The 16992-nt window shown below is 45.8% G+C and overlaps 1 protein-coding gene across 2 annotated transcripts in view; it reads right to left on the reverse strand.

The window, feature by feature from the left end:
• The window catches only part of Tow (target of wingless), a 45715-nt gene that overhangs the window by 7013 nt on the left and 21710 nt on the right, over positions 1-16992 (reverse strand). The gene's annotated exons all lie outside the window — the stretch shown is intronic.

Raw genomic sequence — 16992 nt, forward strand, 5'->3', positions numbered from 1 at the left:
TTGGCGACTCTAATTTTCGGCGAAATTCAAAGCGAACTTTATACCGTTCTTGGTTAATGAAGGATATTTATAAAAAAAAAGATGGCAGAAAATGGCAGCGACTTCAGAAATCTACTCGTTTATAGACCAGGTGTAGGTCTACAGACCAAATGAATTAGTTTGAGGCAACGCTAGGCTCGTTCGACTAATTGCGGCGACCAATGCCGACCAACAAGTGGCTCTGCCGCGGCGCAGCTGATCGGAGAATTGCCGGACAATGGGTGGTCCAGGGAGACCGAAGCTGATAATTCTTATCGACGGGAAAAAAAGCCGGGGGCCCGCGAGGCGCGGAATCGTTTTAACCACGGAGCCGAAGCGAAGAGAAACGAGGCGAGTATAGACGGAAATCACTGGACCGTGGAACACGCTCGAAGATCGGAATCGAATCGTATCCTCTGCTCGTAATGGAAAACGGGGGAGCGGACGGCGGAGTAAATAAAAACGAGAGAAAAAACGCGTGAAAAGCGGGAAAGAACGGCGAGAAAAAAATCGGAGAGAGAGAGAGAGAGGATGAAAAAGGAACGCGTCGACCAAACAATTTGCGGTCGCCCCGACAATTACACGACCGTGTTTTCCCGATCGAATTCCGGTTTCCGGTTCCGCAACAAACCCCGACCAACTCGATCGGTTAGAGGCCCTAATTGGAGAAGATCCATCGTTCGGCGATCCTATCGGGTCGTAATAAAGCCGTCGGCCGCGTTCGAACAGGCCGCAAGGCCCCGACGATTTGTTCCCCGCAACGCGGTAAGTCTTCGCTGTTTGATCGCCGCACCGCGTGATCCTATTAAAGCCTTAATATCGTTACCTAACCTTGTCTGATCTGTTTACTCGTCGGGACGGCGCACGCCAAATAGAACCCGTACAGAGGATCCCGGGACACCGTGTTCCTCTGGAACGTCGAAACGCCGCAACGGCGCTGCAAGTGGAGCCGCGATCGCAACATCGTCTACGCGCCGTGATTGCTGGCAGGTGCCGGAAACCTTATCGACGCCAATTACGCGGTTCTCGCGGAAACGTGATAGATAACGCGGCCCGGGATGCTATGTTCTCGGTGATTTTCGGTAATCGTGCTCACGGAGCCAAAATATGTATAGTCTCGCGGCAAATATTTTTTTTTTATTTTACAACAATGACGATCGTATGATGTATAAGTGCTGTATGATTGTTGGACAATTTTTAATTATTTTTGAGACATTAAAGGATACGTAAAAGGGTATAGGATAAAACAAGATTACCCTGATATGGTAAACGTGTAAAAAAGGTATAGAGGACCATGCGTTAATCGTTACGAAATAGAACGAATAAATTGGTATCTCCAACAATAATTAGACAGCAGCCGATTCATAAATATTCTAATTCAATTAGATCGATACCACGGCCGCGGCAGACTAAATTCCGCAATCAATTTCCGCGGCGGAAATGCCGTCGGCTTATCGATTTCCCATCGTCCATCTTGGGTAGCTCGGATCCTTGGATGCATTGAAATTGCCTCTATCAGCTCCCACCGTTCCCTACACCTGTCCCATCGATCCCAAGGCTGGCCACTCTCACGGCGAATCGAATAAAAAAGGCAGAAATACATTTGGAACACCGGCAACGTTCTCTTTGATCGGCTTAACGCGCGGATACATTGTTGAATAACCAGCCTTCGGGATCATTAATGGAATTAGCAGGACAACTTCCTCTGTACCGTTACTCGGTGAAGTATTATCCGATCGGAGAAACCTTTTCGCTGGAAGGGCGGATTAACATTGACTTCTAGGGCTACCGAAGGGCTGGGGGTCTAGGCTCTATCTGAGGTGGTTGCTCGGGGCTACCGTGATCTGTCTCGGTCGCAGGAGAGCAACGCGAGTCGCGCACGGGTTGAAGCGAAAATAATGGCTCGGTTTTGTATGGGAAACACTAACAAGGGATGATCCTAGAAGTTCAAAAAATTCTGAAACTTTGGGGATGCGCAGGGCGTATGTAGTATAGTACATAACTGTATATCACTGAATTTGGTTTAATTTTAAGGGGTGGAATTAACCCCCAAATACTCGGTTATTTTTTACCTCGTTTTTATTTTGAGATTCTCCTCGGAGAAATTCTGAATAAGGGATGTAATGAGAAGGTTTTTTCATAGGCTGAAAAGCGAGTGAAACGAGCGTTCTATTACTGCCACTGCTTTTTCGGCTGCCCTGTAATTATTTCAAGAAGCAAAATCTATGTCGCAACCCTCTAACATCGTTCCACGAATCTCCTGACAGAAGTATAATTTGGAAACCGACGCTAGCGCGTCGTGTTCGCGAGAAGCGACACGCGCGTTCCCTATCCCGGCATCGCGGCGTCAGCCGTTCATTTACCGTCGGACTAATTTTACGAGTTGGTAATTCCTTAGGTGTCGCGGGTCTTGCGCGTGGGCGTCGCACGATATCGCGAAACAGGCGTCTACTCGTCGTCGCCGAGTAATTGTCGCGCGAGGTTACGGCACGAGAGAGCAACGTCGGGAGCCCACCTACTGACCTACACACGTGTACCGTCGCATCGCCGAGCATCGCCGAGCAGCTCTTTGGACGCGTGTGTCCCCGGGGTTTATTTGCGTTTCATTGTAATCGGAGTTCATTCTCCTTCCGCTGCTTGCCCCCCGGCCCCCCGCTCTCTTCCTCTTACGCCAAGTTGGTCTCTCTCTCTCTCTCTCTCTCTCTCTCTTTCTCTCTCGCCTCGTGTGCCAATGAATGGACCACACACGCGCTCGCGGATTCGCTCCATCTCTCTCTCTCTTTCTCTTTCTCCCGCGCGTCGGTAATAATTGCTCGAGAGAATCGGAACGCCGTGGCTCGGAGCCGCGGATCGATCCTTGCAGGCTTTTCGAACCGTTCCGAACCGATACTGACGACGACGTCGACGACGGCGGCGCGGCGTTTAATTGGGTTGCAGCTCGAGAGGCTTCGATCGCTCGGGGAACAGTCGCCGCCGCGGCTACCTTCGCTGGAAAAATAAGAATCTTCACGTTCGGGGGCCATTGCGATCTGGAGATCACATTTGGCTTATTTACCGGTGAAAGAAAAAAGACTCGTTGGTTTACAATGCACGAGGAATAATAAATGAATAAAATTTCGTATCGCATATGTCATATGTCACCATTTTAATAAAGAAGTGTAAATTAAGTTAACACATGTCTGCAACTCTGACTTTTCCACTCGATCGCACAAAGTTCCGCAATTTCTCTGAAATTTTTACGATTATTGACGCGCCGACCAAAGAGTTAGACTTCTCGAAGAAAGAATGAACTCGTTACTACTCCGCTTCTCATTTCGCATAAAAAACCGCAGTGCGTAAACGAACTCTCGTCGCGTCGGTTTTTCACGGTGTATTCACGAAACTCGCGACAGCATTTCGAGCTTCGTAGGGCGGGGATCGCGCGTCATCGATTTATTTTCACTTTTCGCACATCGTGTATCGCATATCGTACATCCACTCGAGAAATTGTTGCTCGGCGAGCTGGCTGAACGCGCGGAGGCGTTTTATAGAATTCGGGTATCCTGCTCTTTCTCTCTCTTCCCCTCTGTCTAGCAGCCCGCGTTCTCTCTCGCTCTCTCTCTCTCTCTCTCTCTCTCTCTCTCTCTCTCTCTCTCTCTCTCTCTCTCTCTCGGCCGACGTACGTCGACCTTCGGCATCGTGCCAGCTCCGAGAGACCCGTGTAGAATTCGAGATCGATGAATGAAAGCCATTCCCCGCGGATCCATTTTTTTTTCCTTGTCGCCGCCCACCGAATATTCCCGCTGCATCTTTCGCAGCCGAAGATTACCCCGCGGCAGGCAAGAGATCGCGGGTTAGGCGGAATAAATTCGTGTTTTCGATTTAGAGATGAATCATAAAGATCCGCGGCTGCGTATCGCGCAATAAATGGTTGCGCGATGCAATTTACGTCGCCGCGACGATACGGACGCGATCGTACGCGGCGATTTGGTAGCCAGGTCTCGTCATCCTCCGATTGATCTCCCGATTCTAACTATTGCGATCCCGGATGTTTGAGAAAGAATTTCTCGCGGCCAAAGCTTGGATTCACAAGTTTCGTATTAATATGCATTATTTTATAACCCGGAATATTAACAATACAAGACTGTGATCAGATACAGCGTTATTGAGGCAGAAATATTAAATTCGTTCTCTTAATTACTCGTGGCAAAATGCCGAAATTCTTGTTATAGTTTTATGCGTGTAAACTATTTGTGTTTGTGAGATGCATTTCTTAGCTCGCCTAGGAGAAACTTAAGCTTCCAGAAGGCTCGTAAGGGAATGTTTAAAATTGTTTAATACAGAGTTTCCTCATATGGAAGCGTAGACTGTCGCGTAAATTTTGGAGAGCTTTTATCGCTGCATAGAGAACGCTCATATTCTATTTCAGAAAATCCATCGTTTGACAAACATTTTTGATAATTTACTAAAAAGAATGTTTATGACAAAGATTACAATGTCATTAGAATACAGTTAGAACGTAATCAAAATACGGTTAGAATATAATTAGTGCCGTAGTTGGCATGTAATTAGAATATAGTTAAAATACATATTTATATAATGCATATTTCCAAGTTCAAAGTAAGTGTCGCGACGAATTCAACGACCTGCTATATCCTCGAACCTTGGAACAACTCTAAAATAATATAAGTCATAGAAAGAGAATTCCCAAATCGTTGTACGCTCCTTGAATCTAAATCGCGAGGAAGGGGTCTATTATTCGCTTGGTTAGCAGCCGAGAGGTTCGGGAATTAATACAGCCGCGAGACTATCGTCGTATTTTTTCAAGCAGCCGGCGAATTACGATTGCGAAAAGATAGTCGAATAATCCGCGCGCAATAAGATCTCGCGCAGCGAACCGTTAACCGTAAGACGTTTGCCAATACCGAACGCAACGGATTGCAAAATTTTGCGAATGCATCGCGACGAGTACTACAAAGTTCTGAGAATAACATCGACAGCAACGTGATCGACGCGCTGCCAGCACTTCGCTATCCGAGAATGACCTCGCCGAAACGATCGCTATACGATCGCTATAATCGCGAATCAGAATTCTACGTGAATGATCGAGAAGAGAATCGATAGGAAAATCGACAGAAAAATGTATTCATTTCTATATAGAATTTTATAACTAGCACTTAATGTATTTCGAATAATTACTGCATGATATAAATATAAAATTGTTTCTAGTCGTTTAAAAATTGCTCCAAAATTTTCGGAGAGCGTGGTTGTTAATAGCATGCGTTCCGCGTGCAAGATTCGCAGCGGTAAATCGATCACTAGCGAAGAGCGGTGTAAAATCATTCATCTTGGCGCTTTGCTGGCGACCGGAAGCGCGCATAGCGTGCGAGGAGGCCGATGACATTAGATTTCAGCCGTTCGCGGCGATAAATCCTGCTTCTCGCGCGACGCAATAATCGTACGATTTCTGAAAACCGGGCTAAAGTTCGTTGCCTGGCCCCTTGATCCCCATCGATCAACGCGATCCTTCGGTTTCGCGTACGCGACAAGCGTCGAACAATTTCCTGGCCAGCGTTCGAGGAATATTAACGAACCTGTAAACTTTTCGTGATCTATGCTTCCGGAACGATCTAGATCCGAGGAACGAAAACTGGCGTCCTCAACCGAAGAGAAGCAGGAAGTCGAACCGTTCGGAAGACGCGAAACACCTCCGAGTGCAAATTCCGCGATTGGACTCGCCGGCTCTTGAAGATCGTTTTGTTTACCCAGCGTGCCACGTTCTTCCTCGGAAGAAATGAATTATGTAATACTGCTTATTCGTCTTTTTGCCGCGCGAGGGTCAATACGGCGTTCAAATGTCTCCACATTTTATGCGACTCAGGTTTTTAGAGGAACATTGCGCAACGCCTCTTATGCTGTACAGCGGAATGCGATTAACAATTGATGAGTCGCGAATGATTCACCGACTTATATCCCGTTCTCATCCTCCAGGAGGTATTTCCAACGACTCATTGGTTTCCATTTTCTTTAAATATCTGTGGATAGCTATCACGTTCCCCTGGACCGATCAAGTTTCATTCAATGGAATACGAATTAAGTTTACAGCCAGCTGGATGTCTGTATTATTTTGTGCACGACTTTTGAGCACTGGCCAACTGATAGAAGCACTATATATTCTATTTTCTTTTATTCAAATTAACTAATTTTCGTGTGAACTCCTATCGCGAATAAATTAGAATAAAATCTAATTCGATTGAATTTTTATTTGGATAAATTTGTATCTCTCTAAACTTCTACATCGACGAATACAGTTATAAAATTTTCACCTAGATAAATTCTTACTCGATTAAATATTTATCCAATAGGGTCGAATAAACTTTCCTTCATTTATCATTTAACGTCGTGCGAATATATCGATGCCCGGCTCTGCCTCGTGGAAATTTCGCGTCTCGACAGGTTATATCGCAAGGGAACAAGACGAAGGGAAAATATCGATTTCGCTAAGAACTACGAGTCGGAACGGCCACCGTGCTAACGATGAAATATTGAAACTAATGCCCGTGAGAAAATCTGAGAATGCGGCGACCGCGCGCGCGGAGATCCGCCGTCTAATTATAATGTAAGGCAAGGGGTTAACCGTCGTTGTTCACGACGACGTGACACGGTAATCGTTCGATTCCACGGTGGCCGACGGTGCCCCGGGGTGAGGTTACGACGCTCTCGAGCCTTGCACAAAGTTTACGCGGCCCGTGTAGACAGCGGGTGTGTATAGTCTATAAAACGTCGATAATAAACTGGCCGAGGCTGCCGCGGCTTGTTTTCTCAACGGCAGTTCCGAACACCTGTGCAGCCTCGCCGCGAAGGACTATACGAATGTTTGGCTCGCCGAGAGCAGCTAAAAGCCAGCTAAAAGCCAGCTAAAACACGGCCGACTTTTCGCGCGATGGTACACCAATCTCGATGCCCTCTTTCGCTTTTCCGGGAAAACTCTCGGCCAACGGAGATCCTGGCGAAACCTCGCGCGAGATCGCCATTCCCCGAATTGCATCGAGTCGTTTCTTTAAACATTTTCAGATCCACGATATCTTGCGTTTCTTTGAAAAATTCTGCCGCCTTAGCGGTCAGTTGCGACATTGTTTGGAAACTTTCTAAAACGTTTTCTAAAATTGTTGCAGCAATATTGGTGCACATCGATCGTAAATTATAATGTAACTTTCATACAGCAACTGTGATATATCGAGACCTTTACTTGGTTTTTTATTTTACAAGTAATTCGTAACTTTCTGTATGTGTTCGATAAACCAATTATTAATCCTCACTTTGAAGTCTCATCGTGCATTATTCAGCGCGGTGAATACTTTAAGATCATTATACATGTTTAACCGATCGGCGGAACTGGGCTTCGTCCACTCGTTGGCACAGACACCTGGCGCCAGCGGAGCTCGCTTCTCATTAGTCTATATTTTACGTTAATAACTTGTCAAGGCCGCCTCGGAGAACATTTTTATAAAAGAGAAAGTTGCTTGCGATGATCTCATGTATCCCACGATTCCGTCTTTCTGCGATAATTTTTGGGATCAGACATTCTTGGCTCACCCTGTATACTCTGCCATGAATGTACCACAGACGCCTCTGATCATCCTGATAAAAAAAAAACACGCCGTTTCTGACACGCGTATCAAAGGCGGAGAATTTGCTGGTTAGCCGGCCCAGCTAACGGCCGCAAAAACGTCGTCGGAACGACCGCGGCCAGAGATCCTCATCCGCAGAGAAACCTTCGAGTGGCTTGCCAGATCGGATGAGTCAGCTTCGGATCCAGTTTCGTAACTCGGCGAGCTCGCATTAATCTGCCGGGGTGGAGAGAGAGAGAGAGCCTTGGATTACGATAAACTTCCAGTTTTCGTTTGGTAACTCGCGGAAGTTTCGTTAATGCCGCTGCGAATGCCGGAGCGAAAGGCTCGAAAAACGGTCTCTCGGCCCGACGCGTCGGCGAGCCGACGTTAGAGGTACGATGTATCGCGTGTCAGAAAGCCTCCGGTTCTTCATTCGGAACGGCCGCAAATTCAGGTTAATTAAATCGGGCCTGATCGAAAGTTGAACAAACTCGTGACCGGCTTCGATCCGCGCGGCAACGTTTAAGCCCTACGACAAACGCTTCGCAAGCTGCGAACGCGAAATTAACCCCTTTGCCCCGATAATATCGCGTCGGAATCGTTACGGTGATTTCGAACGTGTTATTCGCGCCTTTCGAATCCAAATGGAATTCTAATCTACTATTATCGATATTTAACCCCTTTCAGTGTTAAAGAACAATATATAGTTCTTGCCCAGCAAGTTATCCAATACGTCGCTGAAAAAGAAACCGGAAACGCACGGAACCGGTGGCAATAATTTCCACGGATTTTTTACGTAACGAAGGGGGGAGGGGGGGGGGGGGGGGCGTAATCGGTTGACGAGATTAAAGAACGAGTACCGGGAAGTTGGCAATTGGTTTCCCGGCGGCTAAAAGGAGCGCCTTAATTTTTCACAGAGAGCATCCCCTCCGGCTCGTCTCGCAAAGTTCACGCGCCGCGCCGGGGCTCATTTGTTCCACTCGGAGCGCTCATTTCCTTTGGCGGAGGGCTTGGCGTAGAAGGCAGCCGCGGTTCCTAGGCCCGAGGATGCCAAGAAAACTTCGAGCCGCCGGCAGACGGCATCGACAATCGATCGGCAATTATTCGTCGCGTCCGGTCCCATTGCCGTCCCTATCGTAACCGAGCCGACAGCGTCAAATCTCTTCGGCGTAACGCGGACAAAGTATTTGCGGAAACGGAGATAATTGCGACAACCTCCTCCGTCGTCATTTGGATCTCGATTCGTTGCAGTCGAGATCGATAACGAGGGCTAGCCGCGTTAAAAATTTATATTTGAATTGAAATTTGTATAAATGTTTCATGTAGCCGTGACCGACACATCTACCGAGGCAGGATCGAAAGGGGGGGGGGGGTTAGAAGAGAGAATTCACAGAGACAGAAAGAAAAAAAAAATGTAAAGAACAATGTGGATAAGCGATATCGCTCGGCCGATCAAATATTATTGCGTCTCGAGAGGGCTCGAAATTATTGATCTAAGGCAGCAAGGACTCGCGAGGCGGAACGCAGAATGGTTCCTTCTCCAAAAAGCTGGGCGACGTACATTTTTTTAAGTATATAATAGTAAAAAGCTGTTGTATAGCTACAGAGCTAGAGCAGATTTATCTGCTTAATTTTACTATTAAAATATACAAGATGAACTCTGCGCAGAAGCAACGCGAAAATATATTTCAATCAAATCTCGTGGATCCAAAATGTTATCGTATGATAACGTGATAACCGCCGGCCAAGTCAACTATGATAACCACTAGAAAAATATTGCCTATTTAGTCTCCATATTCAAGATATAGTAATTGGAAGTGATACTAAATAATCCATATTCCGAACAGTTCCTAATAAATTTCATAATTTGTAATATCGATTACAATTGCGAAAATAATAGTCTTCAAATTTAGTTAACAAGAGAAAATATTGATTTCCAGTAAAAATTGTCATTTGGAAGGACATCGTCACGGCGTGTTGTTCCTTTTCGTATCGAGCGTAACAAGGAAATTCGGCGGCCTCGGACTTACAAAGGACTGGCGTAAAATGTCACGTGCGCGTCGATCGATCAAACCGGTTAATCCGTCGACGTCCGATAAGCGCAAGTTTTCGCGTAACGGTCAATAAACGGCGTCGATAACGTCGGCGATAACGAAGAAAGCTTTCGTATTTCTCGCGATAAAACGACTCCGCGAAACACTCGGATATTCGGGGCCGGGCGGCTGGGCAACCTTTGATACCCATCGGCCCCGCTACTATCACCGATTCGAAACGGATAAGGATCACGTTCATAGAAATCAGGCGAGTCTGCATCGGCGAAGCGTGAAACTCGATTCTTTTTTATCACGGACCCTGATAAATTTGCAAACCTGAGTCCGGGGGATCGGGAGAGAGAGAGAGAGAGAGAGAGAGAGAGAGAGAGAGACGGAGAGAGCTCGGTGGTGGCCCCTGTCCGTACCGCCGACTCCTTTCGCAGCCGGGTGGAATAAATAAAAGAGGGGGTGGAGAGAGGCATCTGCAACGTTCTTATTGAAAAGTTCAGCCCTCGCTCTCTCTCTCTCTCTCTCTCTCTCTCTCTCTCTCTCTCTCTCGTCCTTTTAATTATTTCGAGCACCGCGCTGCTTTGTTTCGCCTCCCTTTGCCGATAAAACCGATCGGAAAGTGATTCCAGAGAGACAGCGGCGGAACGAAACTTTCGTATATTTTCCCCGTTTCCCGATTACAACTCTCCCGCGTTCGTTTATATAATGAAAGTTGGTTCCGTTCTTTATCTTGAGACGGATGCAATAATTCCATACCGGTACGTACACTCGACGGTGTGTTTTCAGTGTCAACAGCTCTATCTTGGATCACCCCTCTCCATGGATATTTTTCCAAACTCGAGGCTGATCGAGAATAAGCCCTAACAATTTCCGAACATCTGTCTTATGCTCTTTCTTTCGTTATTTGTCTTTGATTATTTCTGAGGAGCAGCTGCAACTTCATTTTATACATATTTCTTTTCCTTTCCATTTTTATGTATATTCATTGCTTTTACTATCTTCCTATTATCTGACTTAATAATAATAATAATAATAATAATAATAATAATAATAATAATAGTTTATCGGTGTCAACGGTGAATACCGGTGAAAAGAATACATAATATATAAAAAAAATAAACGAACAAAGAAATGGATAAAAAGAGGAGACAACTGTGCCGCAGCGAACAATTAAATCGGCCGTGATTTGTGACTTCGTTAAGACTAATGGGTATTGCCGTCCCGCATAGAACAAATAATAATATAAATTCCGCGGCAAGGATCCGCGCTCGGCTCGAAAGACCGTGCGAAGTTCGGACCGGAAACCGAGAACCCTATTGTCCGGGCCCGAAACGAAGGGGTGCATTCAGACGAACCCGTGCAGCGACCCTATTAATAGGCCGGTGAAAAGCGAAGCAAACGACGTTTCTTTCCCTCCCTCTGGCTGGAAAAACTATTAGCAGGGTTAATAATACCAGCAGCGGCGATGAAAGGCGTCGCCGGGCGCTTTGAGTCGCCTCGCTCTGGCGCACGATAAACGTCGCTCCGCGTACCCAAAGAGGGGGACGGGGGCGAGTAATTAACTGCGACGCAATTAGCTCTCGACCAAGAGATGCGCGAGAACCACCCGGGTTCCATGGAACACGCCGCGCTCCCGCGGATCGCTCCGAAAATTGGCTCCAACGGCGACTCCGAGCCCTTACGAACGCAACAGACGTTCCGCAATTACGCAATTATTTCGTGGCACTCGATTGCTCATTATCGGTTCCATTAGGTATAGGCTGAAAAGCGCGAGTTGTAAATGACGTCAGTACTTCGTTGTTTTAACTGGGAACTTCTTTTATTTTAATATTTCAATTCTACGCTGGGGGGTGGGTGACACCCCTATGAAAAAGCTGTGAAAAGCTTGTCTTAGTGTGTCTAGAATTTTAGTCATTTTTTGGACGTATGTAATTTGGTAAATGGAAGGATTAAACGTGATCGCTGTTCGAAGAGGGGGCGTGTTACACCCCGTATCGTATGTCAATCTCGCTCGCGGTAAAGCGTAAATATAACCGTACGATTTTATGAAATCGTACAATTTTATGAAACCGTATATTTTTGTAAATTTATATAATCGTACAAATTCATATAACCATTTTATAAATCGTATAACTTTAATTTTATATAAAAATAAAAGAAATTAGAAAGCTTCGGTGACTGACGGTAGACGTAGCGAAGGGTTAAAATCGTGAACGGTCGGTTACGGTCGGGAAGATCCTCCGTTGAAAATATCGCGAAATCGTCCGGACTAGTTTCGAAATCGAGAGCAAGGGTTGCAGAATTTTCTCACGGATCGCGGGTGTCACGGCATCGACGGGGACGAGAAAACTTTTCTAATATACCGGCAGGTGCCGTGTGTGACTCGAAAACCGGTCCGTTATCAATTACACCGACTCTGTTTGGCGCGTGACTCGTAACTCGGAAACAGGGCCGTGGAAGCGGCTCTACCCGCCCCCCGGTCGTTCGACGTTGCCGTGCCTGTGCCGCAGAGAAATGCAAATTCCTCGGCGAACAGAGCCACGTAACTTCGCCGGTTCGAGGGTGTATTTGCATACGGTAGTTCCGATTGCAGGCGGCGGAATGGCCGCGGCCTTTCTCACGGAGATACGAGAGCCCCGTTCTTTTCCGTTCGCTTTCGGAAGGACGTCTAGATCCTCGACCGACAACCGGCGGACTGTTTCACCTCGAGAACTGGCCAATAGTCGATTTAACGCTGAACTTACCTAGTTCTAAAAACGACCAACCTTTAAAAGAACAGGTCTGAATTCATTGACTTTTTAGTCTCTTCATTTATCGACGTATAAAAATGTAATTAAACGACAGAGTGTCTGCTTTCTGAGACAGTTGAACGAGTAGAAAACGATATTGTATACCTTCTATTTGATTCAATCAAGAATTTTATTATATTAAACATAACTTATAATTTTATTGTAATATTATATACTTTCTACCAATCTATTCCTATAAATTCGAAAATTCCAAAAATATAAATCTTTTATTCGTTGCAGGAAATAATGGCTTTTACTTCGAGGATATGATTCTCGTTCGCACGATGGCGAATAAAAATCATTCTAGTCAGCTTCTCGAACGAAAGGCTCCGCCGTTGCGACGAGGGGTTCTCGCTGGAGGGAAATAAAGGAAAGAACCGGAGCTCGGTGATGCGAATCGGTCTAGCAGACCCTGGGAACATTGCGTATTCGCAGCCGCGGCCGGAAGCCGCTTCCGACCCTGGAGAATATCGTCGTCCACCGAACGGAAAGGGTAATTTAAGAGCGGCGCGTCGACGTTGACTTACGATCATCTCCGGGATCATCTCGGCGGCCATTAATTCCATCGCGAGCCAACGGACATGCACCTTGAAAATCGAATCGCCCTCCGTCGTTTCCAATTATTTTCTTCCTCGCCGCGTTCACCGCGCCGATTCGAAAGTCGATCCAGTCTACCCTGACAGGCTCTAGATCTAGCTTAGATCGAACTCAAAGATCGCGCGCTCTTTACCTTGGACGTACATTGTCCTTAATCCTTTCGATACTCCGAACGAGATACCCCGGCTCCGCGACTTCGAAGAAACGAGGATTATATAGAAGGTAATGTTTAATGTCTGTATTTTATATCAGAATAAAATACTCAATTCGTAATATAGAAGATAATCTCGTATAACTTCATTGTTGATTTGAAACGACTGATCTGGGAATTTAACGCGAGAAATAAGAAACGAAATTATTATTTAATAAAAATAACGAGACACGATCGGGAGAGACGGGGATCGCGCGCAATTTTTCAAGCTTGTAAACCGGAATGATGGAACGTCCAATATCCTGAATTCCGTTCGGAAGCTGCGGGCCGCGCGTGCACGCGGGAAAAACGATCGGCTCGAACGTGGACCGTGACACGGTATTACCGGAAGACGATCGTTGTACACGAACCGCCCAACGTAACCAGACCACCACGGACGAGAGACCCGCGCGAGCGTAAAATATGAGAGCGAGAGACGCATTCACCTTGGCGTACGCGACGAGCAGGGGGGGGACGCGGAATCGCGAAGGCCGCATAGGTAAAAATAAAGGAAGGAAAGAGGCGGCCATTTGTGCTCGGAGCCATCTACGAAATTTCGATGCTAATTCGATGCTGCAGCCGACCCGCCAATCTCCCAACGATTGTGCAACTTGTAAGCGAATCTCGCCTCTTACAACGTTTCATCCTGGAGAAACCAGATTCCGAACACTCGTGGCAAATTTTTATTATTGATCCTGCTAATAAAATTGCGTAAAACGAAATTTATTAATAGACAGATTAAACGTCTGTATATTTGTAAGGAATTTACGTGGAATTATGCAAAGATATAATCATTTTTAAATCTATTTAAAAGCGAGCGAAATTCACTCATTATGAGATCTATATCAATATTTTATATTGATTGGTTCAAAATTTGATTTATATATAATACAATAATCTTGCTAATACGTAATACAATAATCTACGATAATCTTCAGATTTTCAGTAAAAGACTAATGCATCATTGAAAATACTGTACGCATTAAGAAGAATTAAAGCGACGTTAGGGCAATGTTTTGCATCGCGTATGAATCATAAATCTGCGTTGCACCATTTACAACGGGGAAATAAAAAAAATATCGTAAACCCGCGATGCAGTCGTAGGCAGCAATCGAACACGATTGATTTATAGTTCACGGCTTCCGCGAGATTATCGAAAACAACTTACATAATATTGCGAGATCGCGTTTCTTCGACCAGAGGCTTCTTCGGGGATTAGGCACTGGAAAAGTGCGAATTGTGCGGACGATATCAGCAGATAACGCAAAGCCGGAGCAAATCGGACGCGGCTGGTGTTGCGGAAATCGGAGAAAATAATTTCAAAGATTAAAAATTATTTTTATAGAAATCAAGCAAGTGGTCGATATGGAAATGAATAATTATTATTCATCTTCGTGCTCCAATAAATTTCATATGGTGTAAACGATCCTAACAGAGAAAGCAGAATAAAGCTTTGTACTTGCATTGCTTGCAATACAAAATGATGCATGATTAGCTGTATAAATAAAAAATTACTCTTATCTTCCAGCCAGTAAAGCCAACCGAAATTTCGATCCTCCTACGTGAGAGCTGAAAAATCGTGTTCGGCTAATACTCGATTTTGGAGCTAATACTCCACGCCGTTATCCACCGTGCGGCGAGACGATAAAAGGAGACAGCGAGGCGGAGAGCTGGTAAATACCTTCGGATCGATCGATTCGATAAATATTTGAGATCCGAGATGCGGGGCTCGGCTTCCAGCCGAGAGACGAACGCGAAACATCTGTCGGCGTTTACCGAAGAAAATAACCCTTGGCCCGGAGAAACGAAAACCTCCATGGAGGAGGGGTCGCGGCGCGCCGGTGCAAGATGCACCCGACCTGTACCTATTGCACCCGAGCGGGGCCGGTGCACTAGATGCAAATGGCCCGGCCAGTCGATCGATTCTCGCTTCTCGTTCGAGCGAGGCGGGTTTCGTCGCGCGCGGGCCTCGATACGCGCGAATCTCGCTTCGCCTCACGCGACTCACCAGGCCGACTACAGGATAATTGAACTCATGGAGAAAAAGGAGGCGGCTGCTGCTGCAGCCGACAGTGCGCCGGAGAGACGGTGCATCGGTGGGATGCAACGAAGGTAGACCGAGTTAATTTCATTTGCTCGTTATGCAGATCCTTCCGTTGGGCGACCGGGTCAGCCGGTACACTGCGGAATATATTTCCGTCGAGGTAAAAGCTTCCGGTCGGGTACGTCGCGCGCTATTGGCCCATGCATTATTCATGGCCGTGTGGGTGTCGCGTGCTATAATTCGATGGTTCGACCCGTCTAATAGATTCATATTGTGCGTGCACGCGATACCCCATTTTCGTCTAACAGCGCATCGCATCCTTCCACGCGATTTCTTACGTCGGGGATCGACCTACTCGAGAACACGTGGATATCGATGATATCTCTTATCGTGCAGGGAAGATGCACCGATTATCCCGATGCAACTCTTCTGTCCGATTTTATAATTATTCATATGCATTTCTTTGAGGGTAGTTACCATAGGTTTCTCGCAACTCGTTAAACAGAAATTTATCGTCATTATTAATTATTTAGAGAAATTGAACATTATAATGCGATAGCGCTGTTAATTTTTTTCTCGAGCGTCCAGAGCGTTCACCTACTCGCCTTTGCGATATATGCATTCCGACGCGTTTGAAATAGAAAGATTGATAGTAAAATGGAAAAAGTATAGTTGTCGCTAATGTATATTATACGGTGTATCCAGTTTAATTATAGTGGAGCGGGGTAAAAATAAACGGAAGCATTGATCATTCCCGTAATGACCGGGTAAATTCTTACGGACGGCGGCACACTTTCCCCGTTTTAGCGCAAGTTTCAGCGTAATGGCTAGTTTCGAGGCGTTCCCAAGGCCGCGCGAAATAACAGCTTAGCTCTGGACGCGACCGGTGCCTTTTCTCTCCCTCTCGCTGTTATATTTACCATTACGCAACTGTAATAACTGTACCCATTCACGCGACAGACGACGATTAATAATAGCGACGATACACACAGCCGGCGACGATCCTTGAATCCGATGCTGAGGTTCATTCATTTGCTCGCGCATATCCCTGCGTAATACATCCCCAATTACGTGCATAAATAACAACACGATGTGAAACAGAAATAGTGTTATTTATCTTGAACATTAATTCAATTGATATATTGTGAAATGTAAGATGTAGATATTATTTACAGCCACCAGGAAATTGGCACCATTTTCGTGATCAATGGCCACGCAATTTCGCAAATCCGGCCAATTTTCAAAGCACCGATATTTTTCAGATATTAAATATAAATCTGTTACAAATAAAAAGTGTACTTATTTTTTTCTTTTTTCTAAAATGGACTTATACCATTTTTTAAATAGATCATTTATGGCTTCCGAAGTCTTCGAAAGACGAAGTGAATCGCGCGGAAGACTGAAATCAGTTGCAGCACCGATTTCGTAAATCTCCCGGCGAGATTGTGGCTTAAATCCCGATATCGTCGAAAGATTAAAATGTTAATACCCTTCGGCCACAAATCCGTCGATTCCAGAAGTCTGAAACGGTTAATCGGTTTTTGCAATATCGATCGCGGAACTCGTTTCGCCTGTTTTCAGAAGCATATTCGCAAAACGCTGTGCTGAAAGGGGCGAGACGCAAACATCTGCACCATATTCCCCTGAATATTCAACGGGTGTCTTTTTGCGGGTCGCCTATATTTAGCCGGCCGGTATCGAATCGCTATCGCGGCGAGAG

The sequence above is a fragment of the Augochlora pura genome, chromosome 8 (genome assembly GCF_028453695.1).
Source record: "Augochlora pura isolate Apur16 chromosome 8, APUR_v2.2.1, whole genome shotgun sequence".
Classification (NCBI taxonomy): Eukaryota; Metazoa; Arthropoda; class Insecta; order Hymenoptera; family Halictidae; genus Augochlora; species Augochlora pura.